Source organism: Pleurodeles waltl, chromosome 10, assembly GCF_031143425.1.
Source record: "Pleurodeles waltl isolate 20211129_DDA chromosome 10, aPleWal1.hap1.20221129, whole genome shotgun sequence".
In the NCBI taxonomy this organism is placed as follows: Eukaryota; Metazoa; Chordata; class Amphibia; order Caudata; family Salamandridae; genus Pleurodeles; species Pleurodeles waltl.
The window spans coordinates 65,008,976-65,024,866 of NC_090449.1; the positions used below are offsets into that span (position 1 = coordinate 65,008,976).

Consider the following 15,891-nt stretch of genomic DNA (forward strand, 5'->3'; position numbering starts at 1 on the left):
CTCTTGTTTCTAGATGCCATGCTCTTTATGGTCCTGGGTGCAGCACTAGTAGAATTTGTGTTTTCCACAGGTCTTAATAAATTAAGAGAGATCTTATGTCAGACCTTCCCAGTGAAAGAGTATTTGGCCTTCCTGATGGACACACAGAAGTATTCTTTTCAAGTTGTAACTTAGATGATGCACACCTTCAACAAGAAGATGTGGTCAAGTTTTGTACTAGATCACGTTACACTGGATAGTCAAAACTAGAACTTTTAGCTTATTCCATTAACGTGACATTTCCAAGCCCCCTTCATTACAATGCAGCACAGTCTGAAGTTTTGACCTTTGTGGAGGGTATGTGAAATGAAGAACGTATTCCCATAGCTCTGGAACGTATTCCCATAGCTCTGGAGGCCATTGATGAGATTTCATGATGATTATGTCAGTTGTTGCTTGAAATGATCAAACAATTGTTGCCTGTCTTCTGTATATAGTTTTGGAATCAGAAGCACATAATCTTTGGTTGGGAGGCTATTGTGGCCAGTTATGAAGTAGCTGAACCTGGTCAGAGACAGGGTTGTCCTTGCACAACAGTTGTTTAGAGAGGCTCACATGCTCACATGCTGCACTGCAGGACAGTTGTCCAGTTTGCAAATGAAGTGGTCCCCCTTCCTTGTTGATCTGTTTGCCTTTGACTTTCCAATGTACACTGTACTTCGAGTAGAGGACCCGTGCAAAGGGGCACCCAAGAATGTACTTAGTTAGTTTCATCCTAGGGTATACTTTCTACAGTTCTGTTCTTTCTGATACTGATAGTGTTTGTGAAAATAATGCTTCACAGGGTTTACCAGATTGTAATAACATCTGAATACCCAGCTCAAGGTTGGTTCCCGGGTCGTGGAACTGCCCAAGACGTGTCTGTTTCTCATTTCATCATTATCTTCTCACAGATCTTCATGGTCTTATCAATTGTTTCTGGATCGGAGGATGATGTTGGTGGTATCAGATAGTTCAGTGATCCTGGCACTTTCAGTCAATGCTTCCCAGTTTCACAAGAAGGTATTGGCTGTAGGTACCAATATAAATTATAGGCTATCTGGGCTAGTATGGTTGGCTGGTTTTTGCTGAAGGGTCTCCATTCCATTTCAGGCAATGTGACAGAAGTTAACTTTCAGGCTGACTTGGCACAAAAGAGTAAGGCTTAAAGGTCACCAAATGTGCTTAGTGTGTGCATGGGAGTAAATAAAGATAATACACTGTTCCAGCTAAAGAAGGAGAGGATACTCAGGAGGAGGTCATAATCTTTAGGAGCCAAAACCTCACACACCCAAAAGGGTGTCATGCTTCATCATCGGAGTTGCTCCTCGTCAGACTGGCGCTGCAATGTCTGACGGGCACCACCCCAAATGGGGGGGATCTTTGCCGGAGATCTTAATCGACGATGATGCCACAACCCTACATAAGAGTGTGAAGGGAGGAGATCAAAAGGAAAAGGTTTAAGATTGACTCTCTAAATCTTGAAGAAAATTATCTATTTAATAGTCTGCACGAGGATCAGAGGCCAAGATAAAAAAATATATAGTTACGAGAGTGAAACAGAGGTAATGGTCAATCACTCTATAATAAAAAAGAGAACAGATGGTGGGGAATTTCCAAGCCATCCCTCGTCAGGGTCAACATGTTTCGCGTCGCTAGTGGCCCAAATGGGTCCGGTGACGCTTCTTCAGGACCAGTTAGCTATATGTATCTCCTATTCATAAATAATGTGGATAGTTACACACTAAAATTGTCAGTACAAGCGTATCCAGTCACTTACACTAGTATAGGGAGGAACTACTCTTCCTATCTGTCGCCCATCCCCGTTTAAGGAACGCGCTACATGGGACAACATGGACCAGTCGTCAGGTGCGAAACTTTTTAGTTATCAGTGCTCCTGGCTGCGAGCAAACTACCCGGGTCCGCGTCTCCCGTCAGAATGGGAGTATCCATAAGTAGGGAAGTGGGTTCAGCGACACCATGTAGTGGGGGGTCCTATCCACCACAAATATGGCTGTCTTTCATTGCCTAATTGCAGGGTACTTGTGCACATTTTCTTTGCTTGCATTAGGACCCGTGGCACTCGGGACTCTGATTACTTCCTGTGAACCACCCATTTAGCACTCATCTTTCTTGACCTTTCCAACCGCGGATGCGCCGCATTCCCCACAGAAGTTTCTGCTGGCAACACCACAGTGCTCAAGAATAAAATGAGAACTTCTGAGAATCCCAATCACTGCAAGGAACAGCCTGTGGCCATGAAAGCCTGTTTGTGTTGATGTTACAGTTGAATTCTCGTATATAAGTCGTACTGAAATGTATTTTACTTCCTTATACTGTTTCCCAGCTATGGATCGTGACTCATTGGTGGATACCGGATTTTTGTGGGTTGTGAATTTCCAAGCAATAAATAAAGATGTTTTTAAATTCTGTATTTATCTTGTCACATTTGCTGTGCTTCAGTGCCAGAGGTGTTCCCAACAAACTGCTGCTTATGTTTTTCACCATGGGGATTCGTGTTTACAGTGCAAACTCCTCTCACTTCACAGTCAGTGAAGGAAAATTAAAGTGAATTATTTGACAATCTTGCAGAGGTACAGACAGTGTAAGAGAAAAGGCTGTAGAATAAGTTTTGTATCACACTAGAAAATGGAAATATCTGTAGCTGAACTCTACACCTTTAGAAGCTCGCAAAGGGGAAATAAAGCCAATTTTTTGTGATTCTGAAAGTGTTCTGGAAACAAAGATTTTAATAGGATCCAAGCAAATCAAGACACTTTTACTGGGTGATGAGAAATTATAAATATTCACTGAAACTCGATTTCCAAACATTACCATTTGTGTGCAATATAGTGGTATCAGTAAAACTCCATGTCTATGCAAATTTAGTGGTCATTTCAGTGCAAAATGTGCCGTGTGTAAATGACTGTGCTACCACACTATGCTTTATTTACATTAAAAAACGACCCCCTGTTGTCCATTGTAGCTAGGAGAATCACAAACGTTTCTCATGCTAAAAAGTGAGTTGTGGTTCTAAAACGTTTAGGAACCACTGCACTAGAGCATTGTCTTTTCAGGCCGGTGCACTAGTTTAATCTGCAGTACATTCTGCTGTTCGTGTTCTTTCTTTTTTTTTTTTTTTTTTTTTTTTTTTTTTTTTTTTTTCTCTCTCTCTCTCTCTCTCTCTCTCTCTCTCTCTCTCTCTCCTCTCTCTCTCTCTCTCTCTCTCTCTCTCTCTCTCTCTCTCTCTCTCTCTCTCTCTCTCTCTCTCTCTCTCTCTCTCTCTCTCTCTCTCTCTCTCTCTCTCTCTCTCTCTCTCTCTCTCTCTCTCTCTCTCTCTCTCTCTCTCTCTCTCTCTCTCTCTCTCAGACTCGGTTGACATTTCTGTGGGTCAGTGTTCACATGGTTTCAGTGTTTTTTCATTATTTGTGGAACATGGACGAAATTTCAACTTCGTAACTGGATTTTTGTAAACTTTACAAACATCTCTGAAATTCTACTGAAAGGGAAAATCTTGCCAAAAAGTTTTGCATAAGATTTGTGCTGAAAAATCTGTTTTACACAAGAAGTCTCCCTTGGGAAGCTGGTATGTGATCCAATTTTTGACCAAAAAACCTGATTTTGCATTTTTTTTACAATTAAAACTTTGCAAACGTCATGAAGTTTTCCCGGTATGTAAAGTTTTGAAGTAAAGATTGTGAAACCTGCCAAGGAAAAAAATCCTCCCCTGAAAAATATTCAGTCCTTTGGAATGTTAAGGTACGTCAATAAAGCTTCAGAGTTTTAACTTTTTGAGACAAAAAAATCAAGTCACTTTCTAGGAAGGATCTTGTGTGAACTTTTATGGAGCTTCTTTGTTGTGTGTGTCTTTCTGATTACAAGGCTTTAGATAAACTACGCAGAACTCAGTCCCAGAAGTGTGTTTTTTTAATCATCATTGCCAGTGACTTCTGTTAGCTCAGTGGTTTACAAACTTTTTAATGCTGTCCCCCCCCCCCCCACCGCCCTCCCCTAAGAGGAACAAATCATCAGCCCCCCCTCAGAATTTTTCACCATTAGTCTATTAAGTTGCCAATATTTAAATATGTCTAGGCTTATTTAAACTAGACTTATTTAAACATTGCTGTTAAGTTCTGTTACCTTTTTAAAAATGAAATAAATTATTTTCTGCTTAAAAGAAAGCACTGTTATCTGCATAATGCTTCTTTTGGCCAGAGCCTGGTGCACCCTGGAGTGACTTGAGAACCCCCTTAGGAGGAGGGCCCACCCCCAGTTTGAAGACCACTGCCTTAGCTAGATGCATAACCGGTGTATTGGAAAAGACAGAAGTTTAAAATGTGTAATTCTGATACACATTCAGCAAAGTGGAAAGTAGCATCAAAGGCTTCTTCGGCTGACATTCATTTAAAAGGCACCTGGCGCACAATATGACCTAGGAGATGCTTCTGCTTTTGAGGCCTGTTATTGAACATCCGCAGTTAATGCCTCCACCTATGTAATTTAAACACTCAACTCTTCCATTAAAAGGCAGATGCTCTTAACTTTCAGCGAAGCAAAGTCAGGATTGAATTAAAGACACGAAATGGTTATATGATGTCATCATAATGTATATTTGTAAGGGACACGCTCGCCCCCCAGGGTTTCCTAGTGATGAAACAAGAGATGTTTATTGTTACTCAGCTAAATCTTACTTATACAGTCCTTCTTGGAAGGATTAAAGTCTTAATGGATGAACCAAGATTCAACCTTGCGATCACAGGTCAAACACAGATCCCTGCTGTGGACACATTAGTTCACTAAGCCACCAGACTCGGCTCTGCATGTTGGTTCTATGCCTGCCCAATTCATGCTTTTGTTTTCTTTCTACTCCCGTTGAAGGCTCACCGGACTTATCTGGCAGGGGAGGACCAAATTATATGGCAGGAATGTCTAAATTTTGTGGCAAGAAAAGACAAATTATTTTGGCACATGTTAGCACTGTCTAAGCAAAGATTTCACTTCATTAGTACCAGTTTATAACCTACATACACCAATAAGCAACCGAAAGCAAACTAGTCAACCTTTGTGAAAGCCATTCCACGGCTTGTCAACATGTGGCACCATGCTTTAGTAACTTTTGGTACAGTTGAGATAGAAACATTTTTTGTTAACAAAAGCAAATTATGCAGTAAAGGAGTGATTATGAGGCAAATATGGTAAGTCCATAATTATGTGGAAAATAATGCAGCCGCACAATCCCATGATTTCAGTGGCCCTGTCTGAAAGGTGAAATTTATATGTGAGATTTGAAGTTGTTCTGAAGGAAGAAAACTCCTTTTACTGTGGGATGGGTTAGCTCTTCTGCTGTTTCTACACGGCTCTCGTGCTATTTCACCAGGAGCGAGCAAAACGAATAAGATGGCAGCTGCTGAAGGCCCTGATTTAAACTAGCCTGGTTCCCAATTAGTTCTTACAGGTGTATTACAAGTTCATATTTTTTTGTTATTTTCTCTTTTACTCCTTTGGGTGATAGAACCTACTGTAAATTACTATTAGTTTAAACAAGAAAAGAGCGAGCATAATATTTGCTACATTGTTTTCAGAAAAATCTAGCATTACCAGACTGGATGTTTGGGAAATGTACATTTCAAAGGAAAATTATAAAATAATTTCAGGGTCTCCCATGCGCAACAAAATAAAACCTTTGATTCAGTAGACCGCAGGGAATCCTGAGCCAACATTTGCATTGATGAAACAGTGCAAAATATCATTTGAACCAATTGGTACATTAAAGAACTTGTGTCTATTTGCAGAGATTGGTTGGTGACATTTTTGGATCCAAATCTGCTTTGACACAATACATCCCACATGCAGATGTTATATATTGTCTGGTAGGCACCATCTGGAAGGATGTCTAATCAAGGACTTAGATCTCCCACTACAATATACTCTCCTGCATACACAAGGAAACTTATAGCTAAAGAAGGAAATATCCCTATATTAATTATGCCAAAACTAGCTTCTCCTGTGTCACTGTGCTAGAGCTGTGTGGATCCCAAAACCTGATGGTTTGCAATGTCACAGAGTTTTCTTAAGAAGTTAACCAGATCCACAAAACAGAAATCTGGCAACATTTAAAAAAACTCTGATATGAATAATGTTATGAACTATGTGTTTGATCGTGATATCCACTATATATTTAAAAAGGTTGTTTTTTTTCCCCGTTTCTTCCATGCGTCTTACCTCATCCTCGATATATGGTATGTATTTAATGTGGATTGTTTGAATTGCATCAGTAAAAATATATTTTTTTTAAAGAAAAAAAAATTAAATTAGCCGTTCGTGAATACACTAGCCGGAGGCCGGTATGAGACTTACTATGGTCTCTGGTTTTCCGCATGACCCATGCCTTAACCTCATTTTTTACTGATCACACATCTTCGAAAATATTTGAAGTTTTTCAATATAAACTTCACTTCTACATTGTTTAAGCTTTGAAAAAGTCAAGGGTCACGAAACACGTGTCGGCTGTTTTATCTCAACTATGGAAATTGGTATTGGCTTCCAATTCAGTTGCCGAATGTATTCTATTGGATCAGGGCATTTACTTCCCTGATACAGAACTAAGGAATAAAGGACTTTCATCATAAATCTGAGAAGTGCCGTGGTTTTCTTCTTCCGGAAAATGTATTATGTCTGGCATTGGCGTGACTGTACTGTTTCATTTCTATTTTGTCAAATATATGCAATACGCATGAAAAGCTTAAAACTATTCAGAAGTAAACATGCTGCTGTATAAAGGCATTATGCATATGTTTGCAAAAAGGAAAATGTAAAAATAATGAACTGTTGTAAACTAAATGTAAAAAAACTAAAAATGGAAGCAGAAATGGAAGCAGAGATTAGACCACTAGCCTGGGTACTGAAGTGGACTTTTTAGGTCGATGTACACAAGCAAAATACCATCACTCACAATGAACCTGTAGATGACTTAAGTGGGCTGACCAGTTGCCTCATACGTTATGCTCGGCTGGATGAAGCAAAATCTAAATGATGCTTGAACCCAACAATGGTTGGGGATGACTGACCAAAAGCCTCTGAATGTATATGTATGTATATCTTTTTACTTGGAGTTTTTGGAAAACATGATGCTAGTGAGACAAACCTATTTCTTGACCAGACCTAAAAAGAAACCCTTCTTCTTGGAAGCTCTGTGCTCCCTCTTTGTTCCCTAGTTCCAGAAGTTTCTTCTTACCTGCTCCTCGGAAACGTCTGGAAATGGTGAAAACTCCTGGGGTCGTGTACCAAGGATCAATGGGGGGTGCGGGGGTGCGCAGCACATCCAGGTGTTTCTCTTCCATAGTAAATGGACCTTAGGCTGCACATATTACAATTTCTCCAGTTTGTGCAATTATGCAGTTAACATTATAGTCATCATTAAAATGTTGCTACTTGTTATTTAAATTGGCCAAAAATGCTCATCTTACACAAGTTAAAGCAAAAATGATGGTGCGGACAATAGGGTGCACCACTGTTGTCCTGCAGTGCCATACTCAAAAGCCAATACAGTACCATATGAGGAAATAAAACATCAAGTTCTTCCATAAAGCCTGTATCCGGATTCCAACCATAAAATGACCAAAATGAGGCATCGTGGCTGCAAACTGTTCTCAGCAGGGACTGAGGTTCCTGGGCAGTGTGGTGCCCTTGGCAGAGATCTCTGATGTGGCACACCTGAGGTACGGCAGAACATGAAATGGAGTGGTCCCAGGTGTGAGATGTGGAATCCTGAGTGCAACCCTGCTTCGAAAATGTCCTCAAGCCCAAGAGTGATGGTTATTTTTAGATGGGTTTGCTCATAAGGGAGCAGCGGAAAATGTACTTTGTTGTTGTTTCTATCTGTGACAAATTGTGCCCATTGTGTGGTAATGTATCCCATATAAAGCGCTACATATTCCTAACTAGCGATTATAAAGCTGATTTTTGCCATCATATTTAAAGTGCCGGTCTTCAGCCCACCTCTCCTGGAAATTGAGCCAAATATGCTTCTTGTATAACTACTCTAGGGCCCACATCTGTTGACACACTAGGTGGCGGCCTCTATTGCCTACGCCCTTTTTGGATCAAAATGTCTTGCATTGCGGTACAAAATGCCCGTAGGTTGGGTGCATTCTAAACAGAGGAGTCTAAACTGAGAAAGGAGCCCAACAACCTTTGAAAATGGCATCTATAGTAAAGGTGATGATACACAGGTGGGCTACAACTCCAGGTTTATTCCATAACAGGAGCAGACGGAGAGACCTGAGGTCTTCTAGTGCGGCTTCCAGATGATGAACAGATTCAAGCGTAACCATTCTAAATGGCAGTGCTATTCTAGAATACAAGAAGATTCATCAGCCCACAAACCATACATGTAGGAATACAACACACCTTCTCCCGCCCCAACAAAATAACAAAGGCAAAAACCAATAAAACAGAAAGAAATCCAGAATAACAACATAGGAAAATCAAAACAAAATTGGAAAATTAAAATAGGACGAAACGCTAACAATCCAGAGGAACAACACAGCACCAGAACACAGAATTAAAATCTGATGTTATCACAAGCACTGCACCTCACAACCTAACACCAGCACATTCACAACTACGCGCCACATCCCCAGCCACAACAGGAACAGGCTCCACACATAACCCTCTCTCATCGCTCCATAACGCACCTAACAGTACAATCAGAAAATTTTTGCCCTAAATAATATCTAAATCTGGATTTAACACACATATAAACTCGATTCAAATTCCAGATCTTACCTCCCTCTACTTTCCCCACCTTACTCGACACTCCAATAACTGGTTCAGACAATCTAGGAAACTCCTTTCCTGACATCACTGGAATATTAACACAAATCGACTATTTCATACTTTAAAATGATATTTGGTAGCAGTACCTTTCTTCTCCCTCGTTTTCTGCTCCTATTTTTCCACTAGCTGTCCTGAAATCAGTTCTATGCCCACTGTCCGTGCACTTCTTGGGTCACCGTGGAATAAGCTTAGAACCAGGTTTTCTCACTGTGAGTGACTCAATGAGTGAAATCCCCATTAGAAAACTGGTAGCTTGCAGTGCCTTCCTCCAAATCAACCAAGATTTCACTGCAAACTGGTTAAATTCCTTCATCCCACATTGATTCTCTCAACTTACCCATTAGATTGTGCATACTAATTAACTGTTGCTTTCTGTGTACAGTACCACACGTGAATAAATAATCCTGATGCTCTTTGTTGTACCCTTCTCAGGAATTCTAACCATTTGGTAAAATAATAAGAAGACTCCATTTAACATGCTGTCTTTTCGCTGCTCGCTCTCATGCACCGATCCCTACATCAATTTGTCAATGCCGAGCCACCACTAAACTCTTTAAGGGGCCTGTTCGTATCAGACACTCCAACGTGCCCCACATCTCAAATTAAAAATCCTATTCCTCAAATCTGCAGTGGGAAGAATTTCATACCCTCTCATCAAGATCCCATCCTTCCATCACTTCGTTCTTCATTTTAGAAATTGCACCTAGATTGCCACTTAGCCTAGGCCTTTTGGGCCGTCCAGTCACTAAGTAAGTAAAATCAGTCTCATTTTGATATTACCTATCACTACAGTTCTGCATAACTCCTTATATACAGCACAAATCAAGTTCTCTCCACTGTCCCAAATGCTGACATCCCCGTTTTAAAAAGTCAACTCACAATCATTGACCTGGTTTCAGGTGTAATCTGCATGCACAATTGACTAACCTGGGGACATACTCTACAACAAAATGATAGGACTGAAGCTTGGTGACCAGATGTGACAAACAGGCTGCTAGAGATTCCGCTTCCAACTCTACCTGATGGGATGCAGTTGCAAGATCAATAATGGGAAATACGGCTGCCCCACAAACACGAACACCAGCTTGTCTGAATTTTAGCAGAGAAGGTCAGTCGATTTGTAGGTCTCCATTCAGACTCTATGCCACCACACACAATCTAAGCCCCCCCTTAAAACTTTTTAATGAAAAAAGCTGGAGAAACCCACGGTGATCATACTACAGAGCAAGTATCCCCTTAGGACACACATCTTCTATTATATCTTTGATTTACTCTCTATAAGTTAGGGTCAGACCTAATCTTGCAGAGATTGTGTCAAACAAGTCCTGTGTTATCTTTCAGTTTGATCTTATGTTTAAATCACTTGAATCTTCCCAATTTATCTTTGAACACGTGGAAATTTGAGTATCGACACAGACACATATCCACAGCAATGCCTTCTACAGCAAACACAGGTGGGACAGCATTTGCATCCCATTTCTTGTTGGTGAGGACATCCTAGGATCACCCTCCCCGCCACGTAAATCTTCCCATTAGTCTTCCTAGCAACAAATTCCATGTAGGCCAAAAATATCCTTACTGATCAATCTTGTGTCCATTATAGCTTCATGGCCAGACATCATCATACGAAATCCTTTAGGCATCATATAGTTATCATAATGGACTTCCCTCAGTACTAGACCAGGCACACAGATACACCACAGTCTCAGCATCCTTGCTATCTACTCATACAATGTACCCCGGGCAGATCCCTAGGTTTACCCTCCCTCACACAAAATAAGAACTCTGAAAGCTGAACTTCGGTTGTGCCTGCAAAAAACCTGAACTATTTCAGCAGCAAAAACGCAGGTACACTGACTTGCCTTGTTTGATATTAGGGTTGAGTATAACGGCGGAGTGGGATTGTCAGGATCTTCGAGGGGTACACAGGAAGGAGGGTGTTTGGGAGCTTGGGGATGGGATGTTGTGTTATAGTAAATTGGGCCTGAGCATAACTTGGCTTGTTCCTTATTATTTCTTGAGTTAAGATGTGCATTTTAAATAAATTCAGATACTTCCTTATTAAACCACAACAAAAACACCCTAAAGAGAAATAAAGTCTGTTCTTTGTGTGGCGCTTGTATCCAAGTGTTACTTAAAGTAATTTTAATATGCACTCTTTTTTCAAGCAGTCTGGCGTGGGATGAAAGGGGTGCAGGCAATGATGGGATCTGACCTTGAGCCCTGAAAGAAGCCTCTGATCTTTATTGAAACATCTGTGGATCTTCATGCTAACATCTATCAAGTAAAGAGATATAAAGACAAAATAAAATATGAGATGTATAAGCACATTCATCTATAGGAAAGAGGAGTGAAGTGTCTTCAGAGATTATTATGCAGTGTATTCGTCTCCTGAATACTACAAAAGGATTCATTCTCATTAATGACAGGGGTGTGTCACTTCCTACAAAGTCACTCTGCGATGCAGTGGCAAGTTGTGTTTTATTTCTGTTAATTGTTATCATTTTGTTATGTCATGTGGATCACTGTTAAATCACCTACTGCACCCCTGGGCGCTCTCAAAGGAGCAAAAGAGGCAAAGGAAGGGAGGCAGAGAAAGTGAATTATGAGGGAGAATTATGAATAATAAGAGTCGTCTCAACACAAGCACATCACCCCTGTGGACTGAGCGATAGTATGTAGTAGGTCAATGTGCCACCACCCTAAGGGATTGTTGCACTGCATTTCGTCCTGGAGCTCTTAATGGGAGGGATGGGCTACCATTTTTTTTTAGCATGGTCAGAAGTTGTTGGAGGAAAGCACAATGAAACGTGTTGCAATTATTAGCCAATTAGGAAAGAGTTGAAGACACACTTCTTTAAAGAAGACCACATCACAAAGCATAAACTGTCCACAACCCAGCTTTCTGGTCTATACTCTATGTTTGTCTTTGACTATGTACAGCATTCCAACGTCTTTCGGCTAGGTTAGCGCTAGAGATATACCATACACATACATACTTTTAAAAAGTATAAAAAAAATAGCTTGTGATACAGCCCTGCAATTACTACATTGGCATATATACACATTGGTTTTTATGTCTTGAAGAAGGCTGTGCTATTTTATTGAAATGAAGAGACCGCAACACCCACAATACTAAAACTCTTATATGAGGCCATTTTGAAATATTGCTGTCTACAGGAACAGATTATACAACGACCTATACCCTGAGGGAGATGTAATAAGGTTTTTGATTCTACATCATTGCCCACCTCGTTGGGTCAGTCGTGTAACCGACAGAGGCGCTATAATATGATCAAGTGCCTGATTTTAAGTCTGTATGAACACATTTATCTTATATCACTATTACTGACCCCAACATACGTCTCTGATAAAAAATGAGAACATGACTATGTATTGAACTGCATAGCACTCCTTTTTTGTGTATGTTTTAGCTGCAAGGAACTGTTTAATACGGTCTTTAAATTTGTTCTTAGAGAGCAGAAACTATTTTTTCATGTAAATTAAGGCTCAACCATGTATCTACATAAGAAATGATTGAACACATTACCTGGTGGAAATAATACCAATCTGTTCTCCTTAAATGCTGGGATACACACAGGCCTATACAGTTAAGGTTGCTTCTACAGGGAATGAAGGCTGCACCCCAGCTCCTATCAGAGTGAAGCCTGCACGTCAGCTCCAGGAATGTTCCGCCCCTCCCTTCCCCATCAATCACTGTCAGGGTTCTAGTTCATCAAGTCCTGACTGCCAGGTTCAAGGCACAGACTGCATACCTGTCATTCTGGAAGGAGGTGGCTGCATCTGGTTCCATCTCGCTCTGCTCTTATCAAAAGCAAACCCAGGTTTTTTTTTCTTTAAAAAAAAAAAGGAGCAAACAACGTTTTGAGGTGTTCATTGTTCTGTCATCCTCGCCCGTGTTACGCATCACAAAGAGGGCTTTAAAGGTAGACTGCCCATAATTGGGGGGGCCTTTCTTTTTCTCTTTGAATTCACACAGTACACCAGTATGACAGGTGTGTGGAATACAGAGTTCCAATATTGCGCCGCCCCCCCCCCGCACAGTGCTGAGGGGGCACAATAAGGAGGACGTTATATCGAAAATAAAATATAAGCAGGTAAGTATGTCTAGAGGGTCTAGAACTATCCTCTTTTATGTACCTGTGTTGTACATATATCTTCAAGGTAAGTAGATGTGGAGTTAGAAGTAGTAAATCTATACTTCCCTATATGCACTTACCTTTCAATATTCTGTCCTCGATACTCTTGTACCACAATATTGTTAGTGTCGATATTCAGCAGTGCAACCAGTGCAAACCACACTAATCAGATTCTTTCCAGCTCCAAAATAATCCCACTGGCTCCCAGAGCCCCTCTACAATTTTGCGCAATCTTCAGAATACGGAAGAGAATAGGGCGAAAACACCTACAAAACCTAACTTCTCCCATCACATCCTGCAGCGATGTACTACGAAGCAGAGCAGATGGGGTTGTTAACAACAGATTCACCCTGAATTCTCTAAGAGGATGAATTGCCGAAATATAGGTGCACACCTCTGGAATTCACTAAATCCGGACCTGGGAAATCCACCGAACTAGATGCCTTCAAAAAAAGTTTGAAAATGAGCCTCTTCAGTGGTGGCTTTCTTGAACTGCGAGATGTGTCAGGGACCACCCGTCCTTCTTTTCAACGTAAAGAGCCCCATACAAGACTGCGGACCTAGGAAACTGGCATTGTATACACATCAAAAACCAATAAAATAAACACATTAATAAATAAGAGGCCTTTGTGGAACCGGGGCACCTGGTCCATGCTTAGAGTCGGTCACTGCGTTAAATCTGTAACACTAGTCGTAGATTAGAATTGAAATACCACTGATCATATCATTTGAACCAGTCAGCAGTCAGTTGATTCCACCCTGCTCTCGGAGAGAGTACTACTTAAATCCAGCCTTGAAGACACAATGGGCCTCATTACGACCCTGTTCCGCCAGCTATTATGACCGGGGCGCAATGGCCACGGCCATACCTCCGGCCCCTCCAACATACCGCCAGGCGGAAACACTGCTGCCCTGGGGATTATGAGTCCCCAACCGCCAGCCTGTCCACGGTGGTAAACACCGCCATGGAAAGCCTGGCAGTAAGGGAGACTCAGGGTGCCTCTGGGGGCCACTGCACTGCCCATGCTCTTGGCATGGGCAGTGCAGGGGCCCCCAGGCACAGCCCCATTGTGCATTCGGGCAGTGAAATGCACAACAGGTGCTACTGCACCCGCTGCACATCAACATTGCCGCCTGCTCTATAACGAGCCAGCTGCAATGTTGATGTGACTTTTCCGCTGTTACCGTCCGCTGGCCTAGCAGAAAAGTCATAATAGGGAACCAGATATACCGCCAGCACTGGCGGTATACTGGCTCCCGCAGCATCGCGGTCTTTGTGAAAGACCGCCGAAGTTGTAATGATGGCCAATGTGCTTACAAATAGACAACTTGCCTCCCTCCATGCTTTGCACAAGCAGCCATGCTCATGGCTTGTGCCAGGGCAGGCCTGTGAAGCCGGCTGCCCCGGTCCTCCGTCGGCCCGGGGTCTCGCGGAAGCACCGGGAAGGCTCTGGCTGTCATGTTTAGCTCGAGCCGTGGGCACCCTGCTGTCATTCTGGCGGCCGCCGGCTTCAGCTGGTTGAGTCTCGCTCTAATCTTCTCAGAAGCAAACCTGTTATTACTGTGAAGGGGAAACAACTGTTCCTCTTTGCTCCAGATGCCTCACACGTGCAACACGCCCCAGAAACTGAATGCGGTCTTGCACGGCCACTGGATACCCGGGGGTAACGTTTTTGCCCTTAACCCGGTGTAACCAGCATGGCAGAAGTGGTACAGAGGTCGGGCTGCAAGTTTTGTGAGAGTCTTTTTGTCCTTTGTGGAGAGGTGAGACAGGCGTCTGATTTGGGGAGCGGGCAGTAAGGGTGATTGGAAATTGATACATTCACACCCAAACTAGGACATTAACTTTGTGAAACGTACTTGGGAAAACAGAGGGGCCCAAGAGGAACATTTACAAAACTGCATCAGCAGGAAGCAACCCCCCCCCCTTAACTAGGGAGAGAGAATGAGAGAAATAGATAGAGCAAGAGAGAGAGAGCGAGCGCACGCGCAGAGGTGTACCTCTATGATGGGAAGGCCAGCTTGGCCAGGCCGTTTGGCTTTGTCAGTTCAGACAGGGGCTCCCACTTTAGCCCGTATCTGTCCACGCCACTGCACCAAGGTTCAACTCCAGGGCCGGGGAGGGGGCACGATAAGTAACTCACCATAACAACACCTTAAACCCACGCAGAAGAACTAACCAAGGGATCTCAAGATTTGTCCATACGTGGTTTAAGTACCACCCTCCACTTTCAACAAGTGATTAAACAATCAATGCAATGAATTTGAGATCTGGCTAAGTGAACACCAATACAGAGCAGACCTTCTGTTTCCAAATATTGGCTGCACAAGGAGTTTGTGTTTTTTCACTTTGTCTCTTTAAATACCCACTTCAGTTCTATGTGGGCAAGCGCCAAGGTAGGGTCAGGTCTGGGACCCTTAGTGCCCCATCTCTCACTCCTTCCCTAAGGTAAGCCCCCATCCATCTCTTCCAACAGTGATATCGAACAACTCTGTTAGTGGAATGCTGACATCTACCTACTCTGACAAATGAATCGATATCTGTCGCCACCCCTGGCAATCCCTGCTGCCCAGCACATAGGTTACTGTCAGTGTCAGGCCACAGGTTCACCTTTCTCTTATTTTTTTATTACTTTACTTTAGAGTTGTTGATATAATTATAAATTCGATTTAACGCTAGCAGATTCAGAACCAGAAGGGTGGCGCAGCGCTTCACAACAGGTAAGTTGGTCAGAAGGCCTGGCGACCTCTCTAACATTTCCGCATTCCCATGCATTCTCCCTCATCCACAACTAAGCAGTCAAGATACCCCCACAGTGGCCATTAGCTTTGCCGGTCAACTATTCTCACCGAGAGGTCTCTTCAACCGCTCAGT

The 15,891-nt window shown here is 42.3% G+C and overlaps 1 protein-coding gene across 1 annotated transcript in view; it reads right to left on the bottom strand.

Moving 5' to 3' along the window:
• SCNN1B (sodium channel epithelial 1 subunit beta) overlaps nt 1–15,891 on the bottom strand; it is a 168,074-nt gene that overhangs the window by 38,171 nt on the left and 114,012 nt on the right. The gene's annotated exons all lie outside the window — the stretch shown is intronic.